The sequence below is a fragment of the Sminthopsis crassicaudata genome, chromosome 4 (assembly GCF_048593235.1).
Source record: "Sminthopsis crassicaudata isolate SCR6 chromosome 4, ASM4859323v1, whole genome shotgun sequence".
Classification (NCBI taxonomy): Eukaryota; Metazoa; Chordata; class Mammalia; order Dasyuromorphia; family Dasyuridae; genus Sminthopsis; species Sminthopsis crassicaudata.
The window spans coordinates 66,092,508-66,105,526 of NC_133620.1; the positions used below are offsets into that span (position 1 = coordinate 66,092,508).

General features: G+C 32.1%; 1 pseudogene; it reads right to left on the reverse strand.

Annotated features, from left to right (window-relative positions):
- Window positions 1-3,857: 3,857 nt before the first annotated feature.
- On the reverse strand, window positions 3,858-12,477 carry LOC141540591 (synaptonemal complex protein 3 pseudogene; annotated as a pseudogene).
- Window positions 12,478-13,019: the final 542 nt, after the last annotated feature.

The following is a 13,019-nucleotide window of genomic DNA, read 5'->3' on the forward strand; positions in this document are numbered from 1 at the left end:
AGATCAAAACATAAATTCGGACAAGAATAGAATGTTCCCAGAAGAAATCTCAAAGAGTGAGATAAATTGGTCTCAAGCCCAAAGAGGCTTCTTGGAAATGCTCATAAAAGACTTCAAAAGGCAAATAAGAGAAGTAGAAGAAAAAATAAGACAAGGAATGAGAGGTCTGCATGAGAGAGTCTATAGTTTGGAAAATAAAGGGAAAAAATTGTCTGAAGAAAGCTCTTTAAACAGTAGAATAAACCAAATAAAAAAAAAGAGAGAGATACAAAAGATAACTGAAGAAAATCACACATTAAAAGCTACAACAGGGCACATGGAAGTTAATGAATTTGTGAGAAACCAAGAATCAGTCAAAAAAACTAAACAGAATGAAAAATGGAAGAAAATGTGAAATACCTCATTGGCAAAACAGTTGACCTAATAAATAGATCCAGAAGAAGGCTATGATATAATAAAGAGCCTGAATAGCATTCTGCAAGAGATCATTAAGGAAAACTACCCCAATATTCTAGAAACAAATGGGATAATATTAATTGAAATAATCCATGGATCACCTCTGGAAAAAGATCCCACAAAGAAAACCCCAAAGAACATTGTTGCAAAACTCCAAAACTATAATCAGAAGGAAAAAAATACTGTAAGCTGCCAAACAAAAACAAGGAGCAACAGTCAGAATTACCCAGGATCTGGCAGTTTCTACAATAAAGGACTGGAGGACCCAGAGTACCATATTCCGGAAGGCAAAGAATCTTGGGTTACAAAACAAGAATTATTATACTCTATATCAAAATATTGACCTAACATGACTTGGACATAAATGATGATATCAAACAAATAAGGAGGAAAAGGAATAATTATCTCTCGGATCTTTGGAGAAGATCTTTGGAGAAGGGACCAAAAAGAGGGACCAAAGAACAACTAAGGAACATTATGAAAGGCAAAATTGACAACTTTGATTACATTAAATTAAAAAGGTTTTGCACAAAGAAAACCAACAGAAGAAAGATTAAAAGGGAAGGGCAAACTTTAAAGCCAGTATTTCTGATAAAGGTCTCATTTCCAAAATATATAAAGAACTGTGTCAAATTTATAAGAATACAAGTCATTTCCAAATTAGTAAATGGTTAAAGGATATGAACAGACAATTTTTAGATGATGAAATTAATGCCATTTATAGATATATGGAAAAATGTTCTAGATCACTTTTGATTAGAGAAATGCAAATTAAGACAATTCTGAGGTACTATCTTCCACCTCCTAGATTGACTAAGATGACTGGAAAAGATAATGATAAATGTCGGATGGGATGTGGGAAAACTAGGACATTAATGCATTGTTGGTGGAGTTATGAAATGATTCAATCATTCTGGAGAGCAATCTGGAACTATGCCCAAAGGGCTATAAAACTGTGAATACCCTTTCATTCAGCAGTGCCATTACTGGGTCTGTATCCCAAGGAAATTATAAAGGAAATTTACATATGCAAAATTGTAGCAGCTCTTTTTTTCCTTTTTATAAAAGGAGTGGATGCCCATCAACTGAGAATGGCTAAACAAGTTGTGGTAGATGAAGGTAATGGAATACAATTGCTGTTGTATAAAAAATTACAAAAAAGCTGATTATAGAAAGGACTAGAATGATTTACATGAACTGATGCTAGGTGAAATAAGTAGAACCAAGAATATATTATACACAATAAAAACAAGAATGTCTAATGATCAACTATGAAAGATTTGGTTCATCTCAGTGGTTAAGTGATCCAAAGCAATCCCAACAGACTTTGGACAGAAAAGCCAATCTACATCCAGAAAAAAAAACTAAGGAGAATAAATGTAAATCCACATATTCTATGTTCATTTCCTTTTTCTGTTTTTTAATCTATTCCTTGGTTTTTCTCTTTTGTTCTGATTTTTCTTGCCCAACTTGATTCATAAAGCAATGTGTACTAAAAATACATAAACTTACTACAATATTAAAAAGATTGTCAAAGTTCACATAGCTAGTGACTGTCTGAAGAGGGATATGAACTCAGCTTTGTCAAGATTCCAAATTCAGTATCATTTAGGTACTTATACTACCAACAAAATGTTGAAAGAAAGAAATAAAAAACTTTAATCCAAATCACTATAGAATATACAAAATATCTAAGAATACAACTAGTAGCATACACAATATAATTATATGACTACAAAACATTTTATAGAAATAAAGATAAGTTGAAAAATTAGACATTAATTTCTTATTTTTAAATCCATTTAAATCTTTATTGCTAAAAGCTAGTGATTTTTCATTTGTAAAATACTGGGGGACAAAATTCTCTACTATCAATGACCCTTAAAGGTAGTACAATTTTCTTTTTTTTTTCTTTTTTTTTTAAACCCAATCTTTCCTTATTTTATTTTTTTAAATTTTTTTTATTAATTTTTATAATTATAACATTTTCTTTGACAGTACATATTCAGAGGTAATTTTTTTACAACATTATCTGTTGTACTCCTTTCTGTTCCAAATTTTTCCCCTCCTTCCCTCCACCCCCTCCCCTAGATGGCAGGCATTCCCATACATATTAAATATTTTATAGTATATCCTAGGTACAATATATATGTGCAGAACCAAATTTTGTTGTTGTTGTTGTTGCAAAGGAAGAATTGTATTTGGAAGCTAAAAATAATCTGAGAAGAAAAACAAAACAAAACAAAACAAAACAGTGCTCACAGTTTATACTCATTTCCCAGTGTTCCTTTTCTGGATGTAGCTCATTCTGTCCATCATTAATCAATTGAAATTGGATTAGCTCTTCTCTATGTTGAAGATATCCACTTCCATCAGAATACAACCTCATACAGTATCATTGTTGAAATGTATAATGATGTTCTGGTTCTGCTCGTTTCACTTAGCATCAGTTGATGTAAGTCTCTCCAAGCCTCTCTGTATTCCTCTTGTTGATCATTTCTTATAGAACAATAATATTCCATAACATTCATATACCATAGTTTACCCAACCATTCTCCAATTGATGGACATCCATTCATCTTCCAGTTTCTAGCCACTATGAAAAGGGCTGCCACACACATTTTGGCACATACAGGTCCCTTTCCCTTCTTTAGTATTTCCTTGGGATATAAGCCCAGGAGTAGCACTGCTGGGTCAAAGGGTATGCACATTTTGATAACTTTTTGGGCATAATTCCAGATTGCTCTCCAGAATGGTTGGATTCTTTCACAACTCCACCAACAATGCATCAGTGTCCCAGTTTTCCCACAGCCCCTCCAACATTCATCGTTATCTTTTCCTATCACCTTAACCAATCTGAGAGGTGTGTATTGGTATCTCAGAGTAGTGTTAATTTTCATTTCTCTGATCAATAGTGATTTGGAACACTCTTTCATATGAGTGGAAATAGTTTCAATTTCATCATCTGAAAATTGTCTGTTCATATCCTTTGACCATTTATCAATTGGATAATGGCTTGATTTCTTATAAATTAAAGTCAATTATCTGTATATTTTGGAGATAAGGCCTTTATCAGAACCTTTAACTGTAAAAATGTTTTCCCAATTTGTTACTTCCCTTCTAATCTTGTTTGCATTAGTTTTATTTGTGCAGAAACTTTTTAATTTGGTGTAATCAAAATGTTCTATTTTATGATCAGGTAGTACAATTTTAATTTGCTATTTACTATTCACACAGATATTTTCAGCCAATAAAAAAGAGGATCTTGGATCAATAAATAAGCTGTGTAACAACACATAATCTTTAAGGTAGCTTTCTTAAATCATAGTAAATAGTTGCATTTCCTTTTCCTAATGACTACAATTGTATATTATTTAGGTCCAAATTCTTTCTTCAAAGAGTCATCCGAATAATATAGATTGAACAGATTTTGGAACATTTGCCATTTCTTGCTAGTTTTCATCATATTTTTTGTAACATAGCTATTTCTTTTATAAATTTATTTTATGCACCTGTAAGAAGTCTTTCATAATTCTTTCCCAGGTTTTCCATGTTCTTTAAGAATTGTTCATATAGTTATTTAATAATTTTCAGCCTCCAACTCTGAAATAATCTGGCTTGTTGAAAAAAATTGCTATTATTGAAACACATTAGCTAGTTTTTCTTCCTGTTCTTGGGCTTTCTGAATATCCATATTCCACTGCTGAAATAAAGTCAAGAACTGCCAAGAATATTCATGGTTGAATTTTTCTCTCTGTTCTTGTTGTATTTCCCAAACATGCTTAATTTTCTGATTACTGGATTTAATAAAAACTTTAGTATACATGTCTAATCTTTTCCTCTTTGCAAGAAGAACCTTGTTTTAATATCAGTCCCAAATCTTTCTAACATGTTCTGTACTTTATCCCTCATATCTACTTCAACTGCTCCATGAGTAATGACTGTAGAAGATCTATTTTTCCATGCTTTTCAGTTACAGTGCCAATATAATAAAAATGGCAATGACACCTACATCAAATTACATGTCCAATATCATGCCATTCAAGTTAATGAGGGTTGCTTTATAAAACTAAGGAAAATAACAAAATTCATCTAGAGGAAAAATGCTCAAGATTCTCAGAGGAAGTAATGACAAATGTAGGACAAAACAGAGCCCAGAATTTGCTGAAACAGATTAGGCACATGATATTGAGAAACAATTTAATATAATACAGTGTTTGATAAACAATATTTGATAATATACCACAGCATGATAAATCCAAGGACTAGATATTAGGATAAACACTCACTGTTCACACACAAAAACAACACACTAAAAAAAATTTCTGGGAAAAATGCAAAGTAGACTGGCAGGAATTATTGCTAGATCAACATCTCACACCAAATGACATACAACATTATATCACAGTAAATTCCAAAAGGTTACAAGAGCTAAATAAAAGATAATATAGACAAATGAGAGAGGCAAGGAAGGAAATATCTTTTACAATTATATACATGGTAGATTATTTTTATATCTTTTTTATTGACAAAACATATGCATGGGCAATTTTTCAACGTTGACCCTTGTAAAAACTTCTGTTACAAATTTTCCCTTCCTTCCTCCCAGCCCCTGCCCTAGATGGCAGGTAGACCAATACATGTTACATATGTTAAAGTAAATGTTAAATACAATATTACATAGTAGATTCTTAATAAAATTAGGGAAAGAGAGGATCACAGGATATGAAATGGACAATTTTTATTTTATAAAACTAAGAAGCTTCTACACACATACACTCATGCTCTCAATAGTTAGTATGAGAGGAAGAACCATTAATTGAAAAAAGAACCAATTAATTAAAATTGAAAAATTATTTAATAAAGATCTGAAATTCAAAATATGTACCTAAATACAGAAGAATAAGAACTATTAACCAATAAATAATTCATCAAATGATATAAGCAGGATTAAAGTTATTACTAAACATTTAAATGTTTCATATGACAAATAATAAGTGTAATACAAATTAAGATAATTCTGTAAGTCCATCTTATATTATTAGATTGGAAAAGATGAGGATGATTTGAGAATCTATGTGAGAACAGAAATATTAATTCACTATTGCCATTATTTGTGAATTGTATTAAACATTCTAAAAACAGTTTGGAACTATACACTAAAAGTTACCAAACTTCCCATAGTTTTTGACTTATTGTTATCATTTCTAGTCTTATGCTTCAGAAATCAAAGAAAGAGGAACTAATATGAATAAAATATTTATTGTAGCATTTTTGTGGCAGTAAGGAATGTGAAACAAAACCAGTGGTATTTATTTGTGGAATGGCTGAACAAATTATTGTGCATGAATACAATGAAATATCATTGTACTATAAGATATTAAGGGGTTAGAGAAAAGATGGATTCAAAGAAATCCCACAGGGTTTGTATGTGCTGGAAGAGAGTGACATGACCAAAACTAGGAAGGTAATTTAAATAATAACTAAGACATTACAAATGAAGCCAACTTTGAAAAACTTTAGAACTAGGATCTTTGTAATGACCAATTTTGATTCCAAAAGACTTATTTTTTTTCTTTTAAATAGTATTTTATTTTTTAAATTATATGTAAAGACTTATAACATACATTTTTTATAAAAAAATTTTGAGTTGCAAATTTCCCCCTTTTACTTTGCCCTCCTCAAGAAAGTAATTTAATAAAAGCTAAATATAAGTAATCATGTAAAACATTTCCATATTAGTCATAGTATGAACGAAGAAATAGAATAAAAGGGAAAACAATCTCAAAAAAGTGAAAGTTGTATACTTTGATCTGCATTCTGACTGCATCAATTCTTTCTCTGAATATGAACAGCATTTTCCATCAAAAGTTTTTTTTTTTTAAACTTGTCTTGGATCATTCTCAAAATAGCTAAATCAATCATAGTTAACCATTATGCAATATTGCTGTTAATGTGTACAATGTTTTCCTGGTTCTGCACATTTAACTTTTCTTAGAGCACAATAGAATTCAATCACAATGATACATACCACAACTTGTTCAGTCATTCTCAGCCTATTTATCCTATCCCTCCTCACTCCTTTACTTATACCTGCTGCCTTGCCCTCCTACTCCTTAACTTACCGACTACCCCTCTAAGAGACCTTCCCTTATCCTCTCTCCCCACTCTATCCCCTTGCATTCTTGTTTCTTTCTGAATTTGGAAGACTTTGAGGTCTTTTTTTTTCTCTCTCCATAAAAGCTGACTGTGGTCATAGTTCTTTTTGCTTTTTGCTCGTTTTTTAAGGGTTGAGGTGTGCTATTAAAGCAAAGGAGTGACAACACTTTAATGTGCCCTGAGGCAGTTCTCCTGAGAGTCTTCCAGTACTGGGTAATTTTGGCCACTTCCTACATTCTTGTGGGGCTTAGTAGCTTAAAATTTTTCTTTTTGTATTTGCTTTTGAGTGTCTTACAGCAAATCTGCTAAATCATCCGTTTGTAACCAGAACACAGTAGCTTAAGAGCCCCACTGAAGATTTTCTGCTATGCAGACTGCACAGTACTCTGTCTCCCCATCCCAGCTCCTTGCCCCAGGTGGATTTTATATATTGAATTTTCCATTGTTCTGCTAATTTTATCACTAACACCTGAAAATCATTCAATGTATTAAATATCCATTGTGTTTCCATTCAGAATTATACTTAACTTTGCTGGGTAAGTTATCATTGGTCATTACTCCAGCTCTTTTGCTTTATGAAATACAGTATTCTAAAACCTTCAATCTGTAAACATAATAGCAGCTATTTTTTTCTGTAATGCTTATTGTAGCTCCAAATTATTTAAATTACTTTTCCCCTTACTGCTTGAAGTAGTTTGTCATTAACCTAGGAACTTTGAAACTTGGCTCTGATATTCTATAAGATTCTTTATGAGATCTCATTCAGGTAGTGATCAATGGATTTTTTTTCTATTTTTACTTTGTCTAGAATTTCAAGATAATTTTTCTTGATAATTTCTTGTTAAAAAACTATATTAAGATTACTTTTAAAAATTATTATTTTCAGATAGTCCAACTATTATGTTATTTCTCCTCAAATTGTTCTTCAAATCCTTTCTTTTTCTGATGAGATATGATACATTCTCACTTGCTTTTCTATTTTTCTGATTTTGTTTTACTATTTCTTGGTGACAGAACATCATTAGGTTTTTCTTTTCTACTTTTCTTTTTTTTCTATTTTTCAAGGAATTATTTTATTCCTTAAGTTTTTATTCTCTATTTTAATTTGTGATTACCATTCTTTTCATAATGTTCTTGATTTCCTTGAATTGCTCTTACTTTGTTTTCCTAATTTTTTCTTGATCTTTTATAAGTCTTGAATTTTAAAACTCCCTTTTAAGTTCTTCCAATTTTTTTTTACATTTTGGACTATTTGATATTTTTCTTTGAAAAGAAGTAAAACTTTTTTTTTTTTAGCTCCACTGAATTCCTTTGAATATGAATTCATTATTTATCCCTATAGTAGCTGTCTATGTTTAGATTCTTTTTCTTTTTCTTTCTCATTTTTATTATTTTGTTTTGTTTTGGGTGGTTATTAGTAAAATCAAATTCTAGTCCCAAAGTGGAGGTACAAGCTTCAAGTTCTTCTGACTTTCTCTGAAGTCTATCTCAATATTCAACCTTAAAGTCTTTTCCCTATTTCTCAGTCATGTCTAGAGAGCACAGCTATTCTATCTCACAAGTGCTCTTGTTCCCTGCAGTCCCTTTGATGGCTAAAAACTATACCTGTCCTTTCTACCCTCAAATTGAACCCAGGGACCCTACTCTGGCAAGTGCCCACAGCCAATAGAATTCCCACCCTCTCTGCTACTGCACTCACCTGGTTTGTGCTAGCTCCTCCTGCCTGAAGTGAAACCTCAGAACATTTCTGGTCAGCACAGCTATGCTTGGTTTCCCTTGAAAATGGAAGTCCTTCAAGCTTCTCCTATTCAGCCTAGGATGTGAGGCTAAGGCTGAGGTTGCCTCCAAATCCAGCTGCTTCCAGGGCTTGTTATTTGTACATTCAGCAGAATGAGTCTGGATGTGTTTGCATTTCACTCTATTGCCCTGGAGATCAGGTCTTTCCTGGGTTCTTCTTAGCTTATTTTAGGAGGAAAGCTGCTTTACCCTACCTTTTGTTTATTTCTGTTGTCTTATATTCCTTCTGAGGTGATGTTCTATATCATTTTTGTGGAGGAAATATAGAAAGCCAAAAGTTTTCTGATATAGTCTTTCCAGTTTGATTCAGTTTTCTAATTTTAAAATGAAATTCTTATCAAAGACACTTGCTGCAAATTTTTTTTCTCCAACTTTCTGCTTTCCTTTCAATCTTGATTGTATTGCTTTTGTTTTTGTAAAAGCTTTCTAAATTTGACATAATCAAAATTATGAATTTTACCTTTCATTTTGGTCTTAATTTTTATCCTTCTCCATGGATTTTATATGTGAACTTCTTTACATTTAAATCCCTTCACATTTAAATTCCTTCACATTTAAATCCTATACCATGTTGACCTTATCTTAGTATTCAGTGTTAAGATGTTGGTCTCTGCCTAATTTCTGCCATATTGTTATTTAATTTTCCCAGTAGTTTTTGTCAAATGGTGAGTTCTTTTTATGGAAACTACAATGTGGGTTTATAAAACACCAGGTTGCTATGGTCATTTACTACTGCAGCTTACTGTACCTAATCTACTCCAGTGACTTGCCACTTAGTCAGTAATATAACTTTGATGACTGCTGCTTAATAGTTTTTTTAAGTATGGTTAGGCAACCTTCCTTAGAACATTGTTTTCATCAGGAATTATATGAGCAAAATTACAAAACACTTGCCACAAAAATAAAGTCAGATTTAAATAATTGGAAAGACATTCAATGTTCTTGGATAGGCCGAGCGAATATAATAAAGATGACAATACTCCCCAAACTAATCTATTTATTTAGTGCTATACCAATCAGACTCCCAAGAAACTATTTTAATGACCTAGAAAAAATAACAACAAAATTCATATGGAAGAATAAAAGGTCGAGAATTGCAAGGGAACTAATGAAAAAAAAGTCAGAGGAAGGTGGTCTAAGTGTACCTGATTTAAAGCTATATTATAAAGCAACAGTCACCAAAACCATTTGGTATTGGCTAAGAAATAGACTAGTTGATCAGTGGCATAGGTTAGGTTCACAGGACAAGATAGTGAATAAAAATAGCAATCTAATCTTTGACAAACCCAAAGATCCCCAATTTTGGGATAAGAATTCATTATTTGACAAAAACTGCTGGGAAAACTGGAAATTAGTATGGCAGAAATTAGGCATGGACCCACATTTAACACCACATACTAAGATTAGATCAAAATGGGTCCAAGATTTAGGCATAAAGAACGAAATCATAAATAAATTGGAGGAACATGGGATGGTTTACCTCTCAGACTTGTGGAGGAGGAAGGAGTTTGTGTCCAAGGGAGAACTAGAGACCATTATTGATCACAAAATAGAACATTTTGATTACACCAAATTAAAAAGTTTCTGCACAAACAAAACTAATGCAAACAAGATTAGAAGGGAAGTAACAAATTGGGAAAAAATTTTTACAGTTAAAGGTTCTGATAAAGGCCTCATCTCCAAAATATACAGAGAATTGACTTTAATTTATAAGAAATCAAGCCATTCTCCAATTGATAAATGGTCAAAGGATATGAACAGACAATTTTCAGATGATGAAATTAAAACTATTTCCACTCATATGAAAGAGTGTTCCAAATCACTATTGATCAGAGAAATGCAAATTAAGACAACTCTGAGGTATCATTACACACCTGTCAGATTGGCTAAAATGACAGGAACAAATAACGATGAATGTTGGAGGGGCTGTGGGAAAACTGGGACACTGATGCATTGTTGGTGGAGTTGTGAAAGAATCCAACCATTCTGGAGAGCAATCTGGAATTATGCCCAAAAAGTTATCAAAATGTGCATACCCTTTGACCCAGCCATACTACTACTGGGCTTATACCCCAAGGAACTACTAGAGAAGGGAAAGGGTCCTGTATGTGCCAAAATGTTTGTGGCAGCCCTTTTCATAGTGGCTAGAAGCTGGAAGATGAATGGATGTCCATCAATTGGAGAATGGTTGGGTAAACTATGGTATATGAATGTTATGGAATATTATTGTTCTATAAGAAATGACCAACAGGAGAAATACAGAGAGGCTTGGAGAGACTTACATCAACTGATGCTGAGTGAAACGAGCAGAACCAGAAGATCATTATACACTTCAACAATGATACTGTACGAGGATGTATGCTGATGGAAGTGGATTTCTTCAACATAGAGAAGAGCTAATCCAATTCCAATTGATTAATGATGGACAGAACCAGCTACATCCAGAAAAGGACTGGGAAATGAATGTAAACTGTTATTTTTACCTTCTGAATCCAATTCTTCCTGTGCAACAAAAAATTCGGTTCTACACACATATATTGTATCTAAATTATACTGTAATATATTTAACATATATAAGACTGCTTGCCATCAGGGGGAGGGGGTTGGGGGAGGAAGGGAAAAAATCTGAATAGAAGTGCAAGGGATAATGTTGTAAAAAATTACCCATGCATATGTACTGTCAAAAAATGTTATAATTATAAAATAAAATAAAAAATTAAAAAAAAAAAAAAAAAGAAAATTCAAGGAAAGGAGATGGTAAAAAAAAAAAAAAAAAAAAAGAACATTGTTTTCATTAATTACCTTAATATTCTTGACCTTTTTTTTCCAGATTATTTTGTTACTAATTTTTTCTAGTTCTATAATTTGGGGTTAGTTTTTTTGTTTGTTTGTTTGTTTGCTTGCTTGTTTGTATTTTAGTAGTTTGATTGATATGACACTGAAAAAGCAAAATAATTTAGGTAGAAATGTAATTTTTATCATATTGTTTTGGCCTACCATGAACAAATATTTTCAAATTGTTTAGATCTATTTTTATTTGCATTAAGAGTGTTTTTACTTTGATTATGTCAAATTGAAAATTTTTTGTACAAACAAAACTAATGCAGATAAGATTAGAAGGGAAACAATAAACTGGGAAAACATTTTTACAGTCAAAGCTTCCAATAAAGGCCTCATTTCCAAAATATAGAGAGAATTGACTCTAATTTATAAGAAATCAAGCCAATCTCCAATTGATAATGGTCAAAGGATATGAACAGACAATTCTCAGATGAAGAAATTGAAAGTATTTCAAGTCATATGAAAAGATGCTCCAAGTCATTATTAATCAGAGAAATGCAAATTAAGACAACTCTGAGATACCACTACACTCCTGTCAGATTGGCTAGAATGATAGGGAAAGATAATGCAGAATGTTGGAGGGGCTGTGGGAAAACAGGGACACTGATACATTGTTGGTGGAATAGTGAATTACATCCAACCATTCTGGAGAGCAATTTTTAACTATGTTCAAAAAGTTATCAAACTGTGCATACCCTTTGACCTAGCAGTGTTACTACTGGGCTTATATCCCAAAGAGATCTTAAAGAAGGGAAAGGGACCTGTATGTGCAAGAATGTTTGTGGCAGCCCCCTTTGTGGTGGCCAGAAACTGGAAACTACATGGATGCCCATCAATTGGAGATTGGCTGAAAAACTGTGGTATATGAATATTATGGAATATTATTGTTCTGTAAGAAATGACCAACAGGATGATTTCATCTTCTAGGTAACTTTTAGCAAAATTTAGTTTCCTTTTTTGTCTTTTTTAATTAACTATTTTTTGGCTTTTGTTTTGACAGAGATCATGATTACCTGTTGCTATTTTTAAGTTTAGCTAAATATATATTCTGCTCTAGCCTTTTGCCTTTATTCTGTATATATATATATATATATATATATATATATATATATATATATATATATATATATCTGCTTCAAATATGCTTCTTATTAACAACACATTTCAGATTTCTGGTTTTTAATCTACTCACCTAGCCACTTCTGTTTTTATGGGAGAGTTCATCCTATTCACATTCACAGTTATAATTACCAACTTTTTGCATTTCCCTCTTGTCTTTGAAAGTCAAATTTTGTATTCATCTCTGGTCTTTTCATCATGAATGTTTGAAAGTCTCCTACTTCATTGAATATCTATCTTCCCCCTGAAAGATTATGCTCAGTTTTGCTGGGTGGTTGGTTCTTGGTTGTAATTAAAACTCCTTTGCCTTCCAGAATATTCCAAACCCCACTGCTCCTTTAATGTAGAAACTGTCATATACTGTATAATCCTAATTATTACTTTTTGATATTTGAATTCTTTCTTTCTGGCTGCTGGCAAGTATTTTTTTCCTTGCCTTAGAGTTCTGAAATAAGTTTTTATTTTGTATATCTTTCAGGAGATTATTGGCTAACTCGTTCAATTTCTGTTTTACCCTCCAGTTAATGGATATCAGGGCACTTTACAATTTCTTAAAAGATGATATACAGGTCTTTTTCTTTAATATGGTTTTCTAGTAGTCCAATAATTCTTAAATTATCTCTCCTGTATCTATTTTTTCATGTTAG